We start from the raw sequence: 19,227 nt of genomic DNA, 5'->3' as shown, positions 1-19,227 counted from the left end.
CCATATTTGTATCATTTTGAGTTAATTTGTTTAACTGAAAATTAATATATACACATAATAAAAAATCCAATAAAAGTTTAGAAAGTACAAGAGTCTATGAAAACTAAGCTGTTCTAATTTTCCTCACTTTGGACCCCTGTAGTTCCCCTCTGCAGAGGCAACCACTGCGAATAATTTCTTGGGCATCTTTCCAGAATCATTCCACGCATATGCTAACTCAATCATAGCCACGTGTACATACTTCCCACTTTAAACTTTTCAGAGAGTACGTATACTCTCATATTATTTGAATTTTTTTTATCATGTGCATATATTACTTTTTCCGAAATAAATAGGTAGTTTTGCCCAGTTTATTCAGTTGGGTAGGAAAGCATCTTTCAAACTCCGTTTTTTGGATCACAAGACAGTTCATGAAGATTCTCTAGGCATATCTGGAATCACACCACAGCTCTCCAAACTGCTCACTGATAATGCCAATCCAGAAGAACAGGCGCTGTGATGCAGGAGGTTGTGCCTGGGCGTGCCTTTGAGACAGTTTATCTGTGGTTATTTGTCCTTCTGTCTCTGGTACTTTGTTCTCAGCACACAGTTGGATCACTGATGGATCACTGATGGAGGCTCGGATAGCTCTGGTTGGCTTCAGGATTCCAGACCTTTCCGAGGTGAGTTCCTCCAAGCTCTGCTGTAATCATAGATGTACAATAACTTGAAAACCGTGAAGCTCTGTAACTGGGCTTGAATACCAGGGAGCAGAGAAATCCCTGTTGAAGAATCAGTGGGAGAACTCCGAGAATTAACAGGAAAGTTCAGGAAAATGGCTTGTCATGAGAGAATCTTGTAGGAATTGTTGTCTGGATACCAGCAATAATCAGTTAAGCCAGTGTTTCCCACATTGTGGGCATTAAAATATGACCTTCATCGTTTTGGGCTATATTCGAGTATGACTCTGCTATTACTTAACTAATTTTTCTTTCAATAGATTAATTTTTATTTAAATTAAATGTATGAAACTATTGTTCACAAAGTAGCCAGAACGTTATTTTTTAAATGTCAGTCAGGTCACATCACCCCTCTGCTCAAAATCTTCCAATAACTTGGATCTGCTTTAGAACATACATCGTCTACAAGGATCTTTGTGATGTGTGCCTCTACGTGCCCTCCTCACCTTATCTACATGCTCCATCCCCATCACTTAGCTTCATCCACAGTGGCCCCCCTGCTTCTTCCCCAACATGTCAAGCTCCTTCCAGACACAAAGTCTTTGCATTTGGGGGTGGCTCTGCCTGGAATACTCCTCCTCTAGAAGAGCATTGATACATTTCACAACCTTGATACATTCTGGTCACAAATAGCTCTTTCTCAGAGAGGGTGATCTAACCGAACTGCCCCCAAATGACACTTGCTTGTCATTTTATGCCCTTTACCTTGCTTTACTTTCCTTCTTAGCATTTATTACCACCCAAAATATTATACAATTATTCATGTCTTTAATTATTACCTATCTCCCCTGGCTAGAATGTAAGCACCAAGAAATCAGGGGGCTTTACTTTTTAGTTCACTATTGTATTCCCAGAACCTACCATGGAGCCTAGAACAGAGTAAGTGCTTAATAAGCAATTGTTGAATGGAGGGACAGATAGAAAAATGGAATAGATTTGATTTCTGAGGAATAGACCCTATTATTTCAGAAAGGAAGCTTCACAAATAAATAGGATGAATGGATTAGTCAATAAAGGTTATAGAGAAAGCTGACTAGCCTTTATTTTTAAAGTGAATAGAGATACTTGTCACCATCATACAACTAACTAAATATGGATTAAAAATGTGGATAATTTAGAGAAAATAATTTTTTTTAAAAAACTAAAAATATAGCTGAATTTTCTTCTGATTTCTCATTGGGAAAGAACTTTCTAATCTAAAAAACAGTGGAAAAATAACAAATGAAAAGTTCACTACATTTGAATTCATAAACTTAACTTCTTTAGGATATTTATTGCATTAAGCATTATTTATTTGTTTTTGCATTTCTCAGGGAAATGTAAATTATAATCACAATGAAATACCACTACACATCTACTACAATGGCTGAAAAACAGAACCCCAAAACAGGGAATTCCCTGGCAGTCCAGTGGTTAGGACTCTGCGTTCTCACTGCGAGGGCCTGGGTTCGATCCCTGATTGGGGAACTAAGATTCTGCAAGCCTCGGGGCACAGCCAAAACAAAAAAAAAAAACCAAAAACAATACCCCAAACAAAACTGGCAATACTGAGGACCAGCGAAGATGTGGAGCAAAGGAAATTTTCATGAAGTTTTGGTAGGAATATAAAATGGTCGATCCATTCTGGAAAATAGTTTGGTGGTTTTCCTATAAAGTGAAATATTTACTCACTTTATAGCCCAGTGATCCCACTTTGAGGTATTTACCTGAGAGAAATGAAAATTTACGTTCAAACACTTGTATGTGAGTGTTTATAGTGGCTATATTCATTATTGACAAAAACTGAAAATAACCCAAATGTCCTTCAACTGGTATTTGGATAAACAAAATACGGGATTCCATACATATTACTCAGCAATAAAAAAGGAACAAGGTATTGACATATACAATAACATGGATGAATGTCTCAAATGCCTTATACTAACTGAAAGAAGCCAGACTTAAAAGGCTATATTCTATATGATTTCTTTATATGACATTCTGGAAAAGGCAAAACTATAGGGACAGAAAAGAGATGGGTAGTTGCCAGGGGCTAGAGGCAGGAGAAGGGAGGAGAAGGGTTGACTATAGAAGGACATGGGGAAGTTTTTTGGAGGTGATGGAAATATTCTATAAATTGAATGTGATGCTGGTTACCCAACTGTATGTGTTTGTAAAACTTCATAGAAATTTATACCAGAAGGGTAAATTTTACTGTGTGTAAAATATATCACAATAAACCTGACTTTTTAAAAAAAGAGAAATTTAGAAGGTAATCAAACTGGAAAATGTTTTTTAAAAAGCGTGACAAAGACTTTGTTATAAAGCAGAAAGTAACACACCATTGTAAAGCAATTATACTCCAATAAAGATGTTTAAAAAAAAAAAGCGTGACAAAGTATGTGTACTGTTAATAGATAAACAGTACATAAAATTGATGAGAAACACTAGTTGCTAAATAACAAAGGAAAAAACTGTTCATTCTAACTAGGAATCAACTAATTGAAATTAGAGCACATTGACATACCATTTCCCACATTTATTCTCTTCCTCCACTGCCTTTTTTTAAGGTTAATACAGAATGTGGGTAACGGTGTGGAGGGATATATATGCTCACACAATTTCAGTGAGAGTGTAAATTGCTTCATATCTTCCTGGGAAGTAGTCTGGCAGATCGATATCAAGAGATGAAGAAGAGTTCATGATTTTTATTACAGTAATTTTACCTCTAAGAATCTGTCCTAAGGAAATAAACCGAGGTGTGAGAATAGTTTTGTGTATAAAGATGATTGGCACAAATTATTTACAGCAGCAAAAAGTTTGGAACAGCCTAAGTGTCTATATTAAGGTAATGCTCACAAAAATTATAGTTTATTCATATGAAGAAATAGTATAAGTTAGCCATTGAGAATGATGTTTTTGAAGAATTTTTAACAGAAAAAGTGCTTATGAAATAATGTTAAGAATATAGAATAGTATAAAAAGTATAATCTCAACTGTGTAAAAGTATTCATACATAAAAAAGTTCAAGAAGTCAATTTGCTAACATGTTGACCATAGTTATCTGGGGTAACTGATTTTATTTTCTTTCTTATTGGCTTCTGTTTTTTTCTTAAAAATACCCCAAAAATGTTCTTGTGAAAGAAGCATTCTAATGTTAAGGGGACTCAGCAGACATCCCTGACCTTGGGTTCCAGACCACTGGTGTTACTGTTCCACAGAAGCTTGAAAATTTACTATGTTTGTAGGTTTTGCCTCCAAAAGCCATAAGCCATAACATTTTGAAATAAAATACAGGGACTTCCCTGGTGACACAGTGGCTAAGAATCCGCCTGTTAATACAGGGGACACGGGTTCGATCTCTGGTCTGGGAAGATCCCACATGCTGCGGAGCAACTAAGCCCATGTGCCACAACTACTGAGCCTGTGCTCTGGAGCCCACGAGCCACAACTACTAAAGCCCACGCACCTATAGAGCCCATGCTCCGCAACAAGAGAAGCCACCGCAATGAGAAGCTGCAACTAGAAAAAGCCCGCGTGCAGCAGTGAAGACCCAATGCGGCCAAAAATAAATAAATTTATTATTAAAAAAAAGAAATAAAATACAATAATGTTTGGGCTATATTAGAGGTTTTCTTAGAAATTAAATTATGGCTATTTATACTTCTGTAGTTAGAGTTCAAACTTTTATTTTATTTTTTGGCCACACCGCGAGGCTTGTGGGATCTTAGGTCCCTGACCAGGGATCGAACCCGGGCCCTCGGCGGTGAGAGTGCGGAGTCCTAACCACTGGACCACTGGGGAATTCCCAGAGTTCAAATTTTTAAATATGAGATTCAAGACTCTCTAAGATTTCACTGTCCATTATGGTAGCCGCTAGTCACACGTGGCTAGTGAGCACTTGAACTGTGGCCAGAATTAACTGAGAGGTTCTGAAGACCTCATTTGAGGTCTTCAGAACACCACATTTTGAAGACTTCAAATGAAGAGAAGAATATAAAATATATCGTTAATAATTTTTTATATTGATACACGTTGAAATGTCATGTTGTATATGTAGGTTAAATAAAATGTATTATTAAAATTAATTTCACCTATTTCTTTTTACTTTTTCAGTGTGGTTACCAGAAAATGTTAAGTTATATATATAGCTTGCATTCTATGTCTGTTGGGAAGAGCCGTTTTAAAATCTGTTCTCAATCTAGCCTTTGAGCCTCATTTTCTCCCTCATGTTTGCACAGGAATAAACGATGTAGACCCCCTCCTTCATTCCCATAAGATAAAATGCTATTAGTTGGGCACTTTTTTGCTGCTGTTTCCTCAGCCTGCAGTGCCTTTCTCCATCTTAATTCATGTTTAAATCCTATTCATCCTTAGGCCCAACTAAAATGCTGCCATATCAATGAGGTTTTCTGCATTAAATAGGAATCCTATTCAGCTGCATGCAATAGAAACCAGTTAGATACCTCTATCAACTAGGTGTTTCTCTTTCTCCTGTGTCCAGAGGTGAGCAGTTCAGGACCTGTGCAGCAGCTCCGTGATACCATCAACCTTCAGGTGCTTTCTGCCTTTTTATTTTACCATAACCTTGGCGTGGGGCTTTTCTATTCATGGTCACTTTATAGTCACAAGATGGCTGCTCCACCTCCAGCCATAAATCTGCATTCCAGGTAGGGAGAAGAAAAAGAAAAGCAACAAAGAGGAAGGGAGACATCTATAATAGGAAAGCAGACTTTTCCAGAAATCTTCAGTAGACTTTCACATGTTTCTCATTGGCCTGTATTATGTCAAACAAAGATCCCAGTTTGCAAGAGAGCGAGGAATTACAGTTCTTTCGGTTTTTTCTGTTGTTGCTGCCCTTGTTGTTGGCTTTGGTTTTGATTTTTTTTTTTGCTGGACACATTGTTGCAAGGACATATTAGGAAAGAAAAGGGGATTCTAGTAGTGCCTGCCCACATCTTTGATTTTAGTGGTCAAAATTTATTTCCCTGGATGGTGCTGGATACACACTGAAATTTTTTTCTACTTTCGCTTCCCCCTTCCTGAGGGATTTTGTTTCGCCCATAAACAGTTTTCCTTCAGGCAAAGAACACAATCGTTTATCACATTTTTGATTTTCTTAATTACCTTCACATTCTAGTCTTGCCTCTGGGGCCTTTTTATTCATTGTGCACGATGCCTAGAGTCTAAGAGCTTTTCAGGGGTCTGAATATTTTAAACCTGAAAAAAATGTATTGGCTTCTAAATGCACAAAGAAAACAGTGATATCAAAACTCATTAAATATTTAGTTAAGTGTCTCTGAAATATATAGTTATATTCATACATTAATTGTTAAATTTAGTATTCACAAAAATGTTATTATGCTTGAAACATATTTGCAGATTATGGTGTCACCTTCCTGAGTATGCATACTGATTACACAGAAATCATAGCCAACCAGAAATTAAATGATTTACTCCGAGCTTTAGAGGACATTACAGTAGGCTCTCCACATCCTTTCCAGCCAGATGATCAATCCAAGCCTTTCACAGGACCTGTAATTCTGAGTGAGTGAGTGAGTTGGGAATGGAGCGGTCTAAGTCATTTGGGCCAATGAAATATGAGCAGAAGGGTACTGGCCTTCTCTCCCCACTTCTAGTCGTGAATAAGGAAGGCTTTTGCCCTTATTGCTGTGGACAGCCATCTATCTGGGAACCATGACTAGACCTAGGCTTAGGACAAAGCCCACACTTGTGGTGTGCGGAACAAAGGAACAGAAAAAGATCTGGGCCCTTGAAAACATGGTGACTCCACTCAATCAACAGCCCTGAAGTCTCTGACCGTCCTCTGGACTTCCAGGGGTGTGTGCTAGTGAAGCTCAGTGTTCTCTTTAATACCAATCTCATTTAAAATAAATGACATATTTAGGTTTAGGAATCATGCAGATCTCGGAATCTCACCCCCTAGTTTATTGGAAGGACACTGAGGCTCATGGATTCAAATCATTTACTCGAAGTTTGCTGCATTCGTTTGCTAGGGCTGCCATAATAGAACACCACGGACTCGGTGGCTTAAACAACAGAAACTTATCACAGTTCTGGAGGCTGGAAGTCCAAAATCAAGGTGTGGGCAAGTTTGGTTTCTTTTGAAGCCTCTCTCCTTGGCTTGCAGACAACCAGCTTGTTGCTGTGGCCTTTCCTCTACTCACACTCCTCTGGGGTCTCTCTGTGTCTCCACAGAGAGGGACCCACCCGCAAAGCCTCATTTTAACATAGTCACCTCTTTAATGTCCCTATATCCAAATACAGTTGGAGGTACTGGGGGTTAGGGCTTCAACATGTGAACAGGCACGGGGTGGGGGGGATGTGAATAATTCAGTCCATAATGGTTGCGCTGAACTTTCTTTACACAATGCCAGATGTCAGACTACGATCCATGCTCCCTGACTCCTAGGTGTGCTTTCTTACCACAGTGAAAGGAATATCGAACTTCTGTGTAATATCTGTATGGATTATGATGAAAATTGTTAGAAGGAATCAGAGTAGCATTTAGAAGAGGGTGGAGGTGAGGTTTAGCAGGAATTTGGAGGCTCCAAAAAGCCGGTCTGATCTGCCAGCTCTAGAACCCAATTATACAGAGAGGGCATCTTGATTTTATGATCCAGAAAAATGGAACATTTCCACACTATCTAATAATAGAGGATTGATTGGCATACCCATCCACTTGCAGCCTTAAAAATTATGAAGTAGATATATATATTTCTTAGCATGGAAATATAAGCATGATGCAATTTTTTAAAAATTTACAAAGATCACACAACTATATGGTATGTTCTGCTTTTAAAACATACATATATGTACCCATGTAATTACTGGCAGTATACACATTAGTGTATTAGTATTAGTATTGGATACTTGGATTATGGAAAAAAAAATTTTCTCTTGATTTTGTTTTCTGAAAAATTTTAAATAAATCTGGAAAGTTTGTATATTGACTGCTGAGAAAGGTCTCCATATCTACAGGTCACATGTGGGGACTGTTTTTTGGCTGATTAAGCTGGCAGCAATGAGCACCAAAGCAGATAAACTCTGGGCACAAAAAACTGCAAACCAGCTTCTTTCCCAAGAGCTCTCTCTGCATTTGACGCAGAATTCTTATTTCAAGAGGAATCATTTCTGCTTTTTCTTAGGGGCTTGGCGCCCTGCCTTCCCTCTCTGTAAAGGAGGGGAAAGTCTTTTATTTTGTACTTCCGGCTTTTCCAGTTGCTGTGGGAAGCAAAGGCCATCCTGCTTTGGCGGCAGAGGCCAGGAGCTGCATAAGCATGGAGAGCCCGGCTCTGGAACTGACGCATGCGTGGTGCGCAGCTAAGACACCCGCGTGTGGAGCCTGCAGAGCTACCGAGTGCACGCACGCCTGGCCCGGTTGGCCCCCTCTTCCACATGCCAGTGAAGTGTTAGACACCAGTAGCAAGCCATTGGGGTTGTTGGGCAATCTCTTTTCCTTGTCTGCTCCCCACCCTGAGCGCATACCCTTGACTCTGCCAATAGCCTTATAGCTATCACGTGATCAGCACATGCGCATCACAGTATACTGAGTGTTTCACCCGTGCCATCCATTCTGGAGAAGGAGCAGTGAAGAGGCTGGCAGCGGCAGAATTTTAGGCACCTGACAGGGACAGGCATTAGAGAAGGGCCCTGTACTTGGCTTATGGTTTGAAGCTTTCTGGAATTATTTAATGACCATTTTCCCATAGCTTTTGCCTCCTGGAGTTTTCCTCTTGGCAAGCTGAGGCTAGAAAGCGAGTCGTGACATGCCCAGTGTGGTGGAGGAGTGGTACCGGCGTGGATCTGAGGTTTCATCAGCCTTCCTGATCCCTCTCAGAGCCTTTGTCCTGAGTCACCAGCACTAGCCAGAGGAGAGGAGTGGCAGGGCCCTGGGAGGAGGTGACCCATGTAAGAATGAGTGTGAGTTGGAAACTGGATAGGAGAGCTGCTGGCTGTTGTGCATTTTTCACCTGCTTCTTTAAGATAAGCAGGAGCCCTCAGAAATAAAAACATGTGGCTTTTTTTTTTTTCTTCGACCTTTGGAAACCCAGTGATAAAATAGCAGAGTAACCAATGAAACTCTCTCTGAAGCACTAACAAGCTTAATGCTAACTGCAGTAGTATTCCTGGAGGAAGATGCTATTTGATTTTCAGGGCCTTCAGTGTTGCCATTTTTGCTTACAAAGAAGTGAGATAAATGAAAGCAATGGCGCAGATTAAGTAAATTCTTTTGTGGGAAAAGTCTGAGTTCTCATATGCTTTCAGTTATTTTAGTCTCTTGATTATATCAACTGATACTTAGCATCTTGTTTTCATAAGTGGACAATGTTATAGTTTATTTCTATTAGCAATTAGGAATTACAATGTAGATGCCAGATCAGTAGTATAGAAATTAAGTACAGATTTGCCCTAAGGCAACTTTACTTTTATTGGTCAACGACATGGTGAGTAGTAGAGAAAAGTTTGTTTGAAATATACTTAAGTGAATGGAAGCCATTGCTGTATGATTCTAATGGATATGGATTCTTTGTAGGAGAATAAATCTGTCTTCATCTACAATGAACATTTATTTAATTTCCAGTCTCCTAACTGGGGCTAGGAACTTCACAGAAGGAAGATCATGGAATCAACACAAAGTTGTTGAGTGCCAGCTCTGTTTAGGATACTGTTCTGATCACTTCCTATTCACCCCGTCATTGAAGGAGGGATTCCTCACCCAAAGTAGTACAGGATGGCAAACATACCACACCTGGCCCCAGACAGATGAGATGGACAGCAGGTTATTAGTCACATATAGTCACAGCCTGTGGGAAGACATCACACACCATGTAGGGCCACATGGGGGTTGCTCTTGGGAGTTGAGTAGACAAGCAGGGGCGGGAGGAGGTAGGCTTTCTATTAACCAGAGGGTAGGGTGACCCCTGGTTCCCGTGGCAGGATGTGATTGGCTTGTTTGAACAACTTCACGGCTGACAGGGAAGTAATATCCATCAGGTTGAGGACCAGGGGGAATGAAGCTGGTGGGGTTAATAGGGGAACGACCCAAGTGGGGTGCCTTACCCACTGGGTGGGGGACATCTGGCAAAAGCAGGAGAACTTATGGTTAGGCTTCTGGGGCCCCGTGAGGCTCGAAGATGTCAAGGTAGCCCATGAAATTTTAGGCCTTACGCTATAGATACAAAAGAAGAATAAGACATGTTTCCTGACTGCAAAGAGCTTGAATTCTCCAGGCTGGGGTGGGAGTTGGGGATGGAGGTGTGGGAGTGTCAAACTGTTGTAAATGGTTCTGACGGTAAAAGCGCGGGAGGACTTCTGAGCATATCCAGGAAATACAGTACAGTGACTGGGACGGGTAGACTTCATAAAAAAACATGGAGCTTGGGACTTCCCTGGCGGTCCAGTGGTTAAGCCTTCACCTTGCAATGCAGGGGGTGTGGGGTTCGATCCCTGGTCAGGGAGCTAAGATCCCACGTGCCTCGTGGCCAAAAAACCCAAAAAAACATAAAACAGAAGCAATATTGTAACAAATTCAATAAAGACTTTAAAAATGGTCCACATCAAAAAAATCTTAAAAAAAAAAAACAAAAAAAACCAAAAAAAATATGGAGCTTGGCTAGAACTTCAAAGATGGGTAAGATGCATAGTTTGTGGGGAGCCAAATCAGGAGGCATTTCAGAAGAGGAATGAGATTAAAAAGTTCTTGCTTATGTTTAAAGAACATTCAGTTCATGTATTTGACATATACTTACTCGGGGGGACAGACAGCACAGAGAATAGGGTAAGAAAGAAGCTCTAAGGACAGTGTGGGCCTTGCCCGTCAGGCTGTCTGGTCCGAGTTGGGCATGAACTATGGGCAGTGGTGTCCCAGGAAGGCCAGAGCCTACCATTCCCTGGGGGCCTCAAATGTAGACTTCGGCTATAAGCTCCAGTGAGGTAAAACAACCCCAGAGATACAGCAATGGGAAAAAAAGATGTTCAATTTGTAGTTGTAATTGTTGCAAATATTTAAAATATGCCACAATTTCAATGCCTTTTTCAGCATTTATTTTATAATACACCAGGACTCTGAAAAAAAATGGAAGTAGGCCTGGTGTCCCTCAACTTCAGAAAGGCCCTACTGGCCAGATGGCTCCCGGTGGCGTCCAGCCCACCTTGGTCAGGGCCCATCTCTGCACTCCCTCCCCTTGGGTCCACGCCAGGCATTCCCATCTCAGAGCCCCCGGAGAACTCTGGGCCCGTTCTCTCCTGTGGAGCAGTGGGTACTCAGTGCTCCAGCCAACTGAGCTACTCAGCGTGTACGGGCTGCCACGAACAAAGACAGAAGTCTCTAAATTACTGAAGGGACCACTATGTTCTTCCCAGTACAGGGCAGTCATTTTTGGGTTGTCCAGTACGAGTGTGTACCCTCTAAGATATTTATCAGAGACTCATTTCACCTCTTGTACTTGGCAACCAAAGCACATTGATGCATGCTAACATGCCCTCCGGTTTGCTCTAATTTTATAACCTAAGCACCCCCCTGAGAGAAAAGATAAAGGGGTGTTCTTTGGCTCCAGGAAATTCAGTGGGACTTAACTTTCTTTTCCTGAATGAATGACTATGTGCTATGTATTATTTATTTGTGAAACACCAAACAGTTTAGCTGGGATGATATAAAGAAAAAGAAACCTCACCATATCTTCAGGAATCAACAATGACAACAACGGAAAACTTCAAACATGAGAGAGAGAGAAGAAAAAGCCTTTCATGGATACAATTATCCCAGTTGGCAGCAATGAAGTCCAAAAGCTATAATACAAAATACCTCAAATTCTCATGGCAAGAAATGAACTTGTTCCAGAATAAATGGCTGTATAGATGAGTCCAAAGAGTTCCAGCACAACCAAATTAATAGTTTGAGTTGGGGGAGGGGTGTGTGTGTGCAAACATCACATTAGCCATTCTGAGAACTGTTTGCAGATTTTAAAGACAACTGTAACTACTTTCACGATGACCCCATGGGTGTTGATGTTCTCAGATCTGGACATCAGGAAGTCTTTAAGTATGTACTAGATCAGTCAGAAGGAAGCCACGGTGACCCTAAATGCAATTATGAGTTCAGTTGACACCTCAGTAGGAAAACAAAATATCCAAAGTCTGTTAAAGACTCACTAAAGCATATAATGTCCTGGAACAGGGAATCATTGTACTGTACATTCTTGCAGGAGGTATAACATTTCAGATGTGTTCTTTCAGACGAGATTATTTGGGAAACAAGTGTATAAGAATCGTAAGACTGAGATAAATGCCCACTTAAATCCTGAAGAAATTCTGATTTCGTCTTTGAATTGTGATTTTCTTTGGAAGCCTGAGTTGCTTTTGAACCACAGTGCATGCTTAAAACTGACCAAAGCGGCTTTCACATGAATCTTGGGGAGATATAAATGTGAGATTAGAGGATACTAGACTCTGAAGTAATGTGGGAATTGCTAAAACACTAGTTGAGGCCCTGGATCTATTAGTGTCTCTGCTCCTGACTGGCCTGGTGAGCTTTTGAGCCATTCTTCCTGACTCAGGAGGTGCTATGGTTTCCTCTTTCTCTCTCACTCATAAAAATGTATTATCTGGAAACTAAGGTAGCCATATGAAAGAGGAAAGAGGAATCACACAAACAAATGCACACAACTTCATTCTGAGAGTACCAGAAGGTTCATTTGTAAATTAGTTCTTGTACATTACACATGCACAAGCACGCACGCGTGCACACACACGTACACAAATTTATTTTTTAAATTAGAGTATTACATTTGCTGAAATGCATTTGTTTTAAATCCAAATATCTTATCTACTTAATGGCCTGTAAGTGGCTACTTTAGTGTGTCTGATGAAAAATACATGACCATACCTGAAAAAGCTTACGTCAGAAAAAGAGCCCAGATTACTGACACAGCACTACCCCCAATGTATGTGTATTTAAAGCACATAAACAGATAAACTTCAGTTTTTTGTTAGAAATGTTCATTGAATAAGTAGAAAGAGCTCAAAACAAATATAAACAAAGGACCTGCATTAAAAAATCATCTATGTTCAATTCAGTTATTCAAAAATGCTTATCTTTAAGTCAGCAGTATTTAATTTTAATACGGAAAATGTCTTAAATTTTGACAGCATGCCTGAGTGAGAATGTGCAAATCATATACAATCCCCATGGAGATGACCTGGTGACCCTTGCATTTTATTTAGGTCAGTGTGGCCAGCAGGGCCTGCCTCTTCCCCCTCCATGCAAATGCTGTGAAGGGAAGAAGAAAACTACAACCAAACAGGAGTGAGGGGTGGGGACGCAGGAGAAGCCCAGCAGAGCGGGGAGCCGGCAAAGCCTGCCCTGGGGAGCCCCAAGGCTTTCCGGGCCTGCAGTGGTGCCGCCATAGACAGACTGTTTAAACACTGTCCGCGTGCCTGGGTGGTGTGGTGGGCCCACGTGGCTACCGCCTGCTCCCCCAGCCTCATGGGTGGACATGTGTATTGCCCAACATGTGCACTCATCAAGGGGGTAGAAATACAATTCTAGTTTTCTCAGATGAGGACTATTTACAGTTATCTCATCTCCCAGCTTTCTGCTTGGCCCCCGCTCCGGGCCTCCCTCTCCGCCGAATGATGCCGGGTGAGATTTCAACACTCCCATCTGATCCCCTGGCTCCTTCATGAGGGCCCTGGACTGACTGCATAAAGGGCGAACCCCTTAGCTTGACATCCAAGCCCCGTTGCAAGCTGGTCCCAGCCTTCAGCTCTGGCTGTGGATCCCCCACATGCATTTGCAGCTGCACCGTCTTCTACGAACGTACTTTTTCCTTTCCTTTTATTTTTTATTGAGGTATAATATGTATGAAGTTCATTCATCACAAGTGTATGGCCTTACGATTGTCACACATGTCTGCATCCATGGTTAACCACACCCAGACCGAGACATAAAACATTCTCTCCACTCTAAGTTTCCTGGCCTATACACACCCCACCCACCACCCCGGGTTTTGCCTGTTTTTAAACTTTATATGAATAAAATGATACAACATGTATTACTTTTTGTCTGTCTTCTTTCAACATAAATGCTTGGGAAGTTCACCCATGTTGTACAAATATTTAGTTCATTTTGTCTTGCTGAGTAGTATTCCACGGTATGGGTACATCATAATTTATCCATTCTCTTGCTGCTTCATCATATTTCTCTTTTGGCACTTAGCATAGTGGAAGGTTTGAAGAATAAGGCTCACTGAGGCCTAGCCACTGCCTGGAAGGTGGTTTCCTGAGGCCTCAGGGGGCCTCGTCCTAGTCTGAAGAGTCGGATGTGAGCCCCTATTGTGAGATGACACAGAGGGGCCCAGAGCAACTGCGTGCTCGGGACTCAGAAAGTCAGCACCCATTCATTTATTCAGAATGAGAAACGTGACCGTCATATACTCAGGTGAAGACATTTCATCTATTTTTTAAATGGTTCTGTGATATTTATGTAGCCTTTCTTCCAAGGAACTATGAATACATTTAAATAATGAGTTGCCGCAACATCCTGGGAAATAGACTGTTGGAATTTACAAATGAAGAATTTGGGACAAATGGAATAACTAAGGCTACCCAAGGCAAACTAAGAGGAAAAAACAAGGAAAAAAGCATCAGCTTTAACCATACCTCTGCTTTGGTTTTTCTCAGTCCCAGTAGGCAGGGCTGTCAAGTGGTTAAGGCTTCAGGCTCTGGGCAGAGGGTATGGATTCAAATCTGTGCTCTGCTCCCACTTCTGTGACCTTGGGCAAGTTACACCGCTTCTCCATGCCTCAGCTATGCCATCTAGAAGAATGGGATGATAATAGGAGTTCAATGAGCTGACAGACAGTGGCAGAGTGATTCGAACAATGCTGGCATGTAGCAAGCAATTTAAAAATGCCAGCTATTATTATTGTCTTGGTTTCCATAATTTGTCACTTTCCTCATTCTCAGAAAATTGGATCACATTTAGGCATTATTAACTACTAAGGCCTCAGCTTGAAGTCATGATGATCAAAGCATCATTTTTAAATTCCTGAGGGACAGGTAGCTCTAGAGAAGAATCAGTGTCGGCAATACTCAACAGATTGTTTTGATGGCAACTAGAAGGAGATTAGGAAAAAAAGACCCAACATTAGTCAAAGCGTCCCAAGGTGATTAGAATGTTTTAAATAACTATATTGTGTTAGGGAAACTGGTTTATATATCTGTTCTGTTTTTGCTTTTTCAAATACTGTTCTAGAAAGGCAGGGAATCTGAAGCATTATTAAAGCTGAGGCCTTTTCTGGGATTTGCTAAGGAAAGTTCATAATTCAGGGCTACTAATTAAAATTGATTCTACTTATTGTGCATAACTTAGGTCCTAATGAGGTGAGAAACCGCAGTAAAATAATTAAAGAATGGAAATACCTTCTCTGAATAAAAAACAAAACCAGGGAGGCTTTATATTCTCAATTCTATCTTGTTTCTCTTCAGCTGAATTTGTATAAAAAGAAAGCAGCTCTGAGAACAGGGAGATGGAAAATCAAAACAAAATCTTTCATGTAATTAGTTTATACAATCCACGTAGGGCAAATAGAACACCTGTGAATGGTAGAGAATGAAGTCTTTGCAGGCATTGAAAGGTAAGCCACTGAGGGACTTTTAGCTCAAGAACGGTCCAAAAGTAAAAGTGCCCAGGAAAGGATCTGATTCCAAGCCAGAATGACGTGAATGTGACAGTTAAGCTTGAGTGTCAGAGGAACCCAATTACATTTTGATCATATACACATATCGTCCAAAGGTTACTCTTAAAGAATAACTTGTATCAACGAATGTGTTCAAGTTCCACACTTGCAATGAGAATAATTATTTTTGGATAGACAGCAAGAGTAACAAAGAAAGAGAAATACTGAGGGAGAGTGGGGGGGTGGGGGGAGAGAGAGGGGGACGGAGGGGGGAGAGATGCAGGAAGTCAATATCTCCATGTGTTGGATCTTCAAAAACACGAAAGGCCCAATGGGACTTCCTGGAAAAGGCAAATTCCAGGTTGCCAGTTCTTGGTAAGATTTGCGTTAAATACAGTGAGTGGGTGGGGCATCGGGTCTCCTGGAACTGAGATCACAATCTGGCGACCCTTCACTGAAATCTGCCTTTTGATGAAATCTGCCATTTTTGATGATCTACACCGGGTTTAAAAATATTTTTGAACCCTAACTCTCACAAAAGAAGATGTCACATTTTTAAAAAAAATCCCGATTTCTGGCTTCTCTCACAAACCCTGAGGTTCCGGCAACACTGGGCCAGTGTTCCTGCCCACCAACAGCTGGCAGTCGCCGAGTGGCATCTCCCACTCATCTTTTAGCTGCCAGGCCCTGGAGGATTTTGAGGTTTCACCCTTACCCAGGGTATTTATGTTGGTGGAGGCGTCTTAGGGGTGAAGAACAGTAGGACCTTAGGAAAATCTTTCTCGAGGCAAAATATATCTGAAAGCAAACAGATGGGAGTATTGTGGGGTCTCTTTGGGAACCCTAACGGGCAGGTCTTTGCTCTACCTGTACGATGGCACCAATCACCTCTCGGGTCGCTATCAGGGTATAAATATTTGGATAACCACCTCCAGTCCAGGGGACTCGGTCTCCTTCATCATCACATCCCCAGTTTAGCACAGTGCGTGGCACAAAGTTGGTGCTTAATAAATATTTATGGCATGATTAAAAGATCAGATGACTATAACGTTCTCCACCCTCTAAATTGAGCACAAGAAGGTATTTGCTTTTTTAAAAAAAAATAAAAGTAGTTCAGTTCTCTGGGTGTCACCTCTTTCTACCGTACACCGTACATTCACTCTATGGACCGTTATGACCCTCAGGAAGTTCACCTCCTGCTAACCCGCAAACTAGACGGGGAAATTACTGGGCCACCTCTCAACTCCCTTCCAGCACTTTAAATGAGCCTCCCAGGAAATGAGCCAAGTATACCAACTGATGACCAGCTGCTCTACAGGGAGGAACACAAGGGATTTGTTGCTTGCGTAGCTGAGCAATATAGCGTTTAAATCAGGGCGCACCCAGTTTCCACAAACTCAGTGAATAATTCTTGTGTCAACCAGCTGCTTTTGCTTTGTTAAAAGGAAGCTGTTTGTCAGTGTTCCAACGTACTTGGCCAGGTTTTCCCCAGGATAATGATGAGCAAATGTTGGCTGTTTATATATCCTGCTTATAAATCAGGAATTCCAAACTCAGAAGCCTACAGGGCCAGGCAGGTAGTAGACATGAGTGAAAGTTGCTGGTACAGTCAAGAGGGAGGGCCATTCCACCCCTACAAGTAGCTGAAGCTAATGCAGAAATCTGGGTCCAGTGTTGCTAGGTCTTCTGATTTTTTTAAGTGAAGCCGGGCATCTGACTTATACAGACAGTAAACAACACAACAAAAAAAGGCCCAATTGAGCAGGCCAGATTGAGCCCTAAACCCTCAGGTTTTTGAAATCTCTTGAAATCTTGGCTGTTTAGCCAAGTAGGGGGTAAATTTCCCTGGTGAAGGCTTTTATGATAAGGAAGACACCTAAGGCACCTTGGTGGTCTATGCATAGCAATAGAAAATCTCCCCTCCCCCCCAGCTACAAAGGGCCCTAGGATCCTCTGAAAGGAAACCTAGCTTTTATTTTTTTCTTGGATTTATTTTTAATGAGGCACTTTGGAATCTTTACGAAAAAAGAACCACATAAATGTGAAGTAGTTAACTCACAAAACACCCATGTGGGAATGAATTAGTACCATCAGCGAGAGACAACAGCACAACTCCTCTGCCAGAAACTGAAACTGTCATGTGTATCTGTACGTGTATGTGTGTGTGCATGTGTGTGTATTTTTTTTTTTTACCATAGGTGGTTAATATTTATTTTAAGAATGCTTTTTTATTCCAAATCAGGTTTTAGTAGTTTTTTTCCTTCATCAAATAACCATGGGATAGAAATGCGTCCCTTGCCCAGAGCTGTTTTGTTTTGAATGTGGGGAAGGAAATGGGAAAACTTTTCAGGCTTTGATCCCTGGACCAGATTACTTTCTGACTCACAATGAGGCCAGAGAAAGGACATGTGAATAGAACAGACACTGAGAACCTTCACTGGCCAAAGCCATGGCAGTGGTACGGGCTCCTGTAGCTTGATTTCTTCTGTTTTATAGTAATAATGAAAATAAAGACAATGATACTATCATTTCCATTCTGCCTGTGTGTCTTACTTTGTGGGGAAAAAAAAATGTTGTGACTAAAAGCCAAGCCAATTCTGATTTTTAAATTTTCATTTGTAAATTGGAGATGTTAATCACTACCTTGTAGGATTTTTGTGAGCATTGATAAGTTTAACATCTATCGAACACCTAGAAGAGTACCCAGTATCTAGCAGAACTGAAAAGACAGCAGGTAGTAGTATTGCTATTATCAATACTTCCCACTTTCATTTATGCTTTATGACCTTGCTGCTCTGAGTGTGGCCTGGGTCAGCATCCGCTGGGTGCTTGTTGGAAATACAGGATCTCAGTTCCTTCCCCAGACCTACTGGCTTAGTCTGTTCAGGCTGCTATAACAATTTAGCAGAGACGGGTGGCTTAAACAACAAATGCTTATTTCTCACAGTTCTGGAGGCCGCAAGTCAGAGAGCAGTGTGCCAGCTTGGTCAGGCTCTGGGTGCGTGCCCTCTTCCTTGTTTACAGAGGGCGGCCTCCTTGCTGTGTCCTCACATGGTGGGAAGAGAGTGAGCTAGCTTTCTGGCCTCTTCTTATAAGAGCACTAATCCCGTTCATGAGCATTCCACCCTCACGACTTAATTACCTCTTAAAAGGCCTCACCTCCAAATACCATCACCCTGGGGATCAGATTTCAACGTATGAGTTTTGGGAGATGCAAACTTTCAGTCTATAACACCTATTTGAATCAAAATCTGAATTTGAGGAAGATTGCAGGTGATCCATGTTCCCAGTCAAGCTGGAGGAAGCTTAGCTTTATAAAGTGTACTTTGTACATTTTATATTTTAAATGTCCTTAAATAGTGTTCTTGAACTTGAATTCTTTTGTACCATCTACACAATGTTTGCTGTCTGTGTTTCATCTTCACCACTGTTAATACACATTTTGAATAGTCCTAATTTTTAAAAAAAGACTTTAGCTTGCTCCTGAACAATGATATAAAAAGTTTGATATCTTAGTTATATTTATTTCTAATATAGATTGAGATAAATAATTAGCTATTAAGCAAAAAAATGTCCTCATGCACCAGTAAAACCATCCTGGGTATCGCTATGGCAGAGGTCCTCAACACCTGGGCCGGGGCCTGGTACCGGTCCGCGGTCCGTTAGGAGCCAGGCTGCACAGCAGGTGAGCGGCGGGCCAGCGAGCGAAGCTTCATCTGCCACTCCGCATCGCTCCCCATCGCTGGCATTACCGCTCGAACCATCTCCCCCTCCCTCGTCTGTGGAAAAGTTGTCTTCCATCAAACCGGTCCCTGGTGCCAAAAAGG

General features: G+C 41.3%; 1 protein-coding gene across 1 annotated transcript in view; it reads right to left on the bottom strand.

The window, feature by feature from the left end:
• The window catches only part of TIPARP (TCDD inducible poly(ADP-ribose) polymerase), a 116,673-nt gene that overhangs the window by 77,701 nt on the left and 19,745 nt on the right, over positions 1 to 19,227 (bottom strand). The window contains exon 2 of the mRNA XM_057545427.1: positions 14,382 to 14,537. The gene's annotated coding sequence lies outside the window, so the exon portion shown is untranslated. The remainder of the gene's footprint in view (positions 1 to 14,381; positions 14,538 to 19,227) is intronic.

The sequence above is a fragment of the Balaenoptera acutorostrata genome, chromosome 4 (assembly GCF_949987535.1).
Source record: "Balaenoptera acutorostrata chromosome 4, mBalAcu1.1, whole genome shotgun sequence".
Taxonomy (NCBI): domain Eukaryota; kingdom Metazoa; phylum Chordata; class Mammalia; order Artiodactyla; family Balaenopteridae; genus Balaenoptera; species Balaenoptera acutorostrata.
The sequence above is the reverse complement of the archived record's forward strand: the minus strand, read 5'-3'. Positions and strand labels throughout refer to the sequence as shown.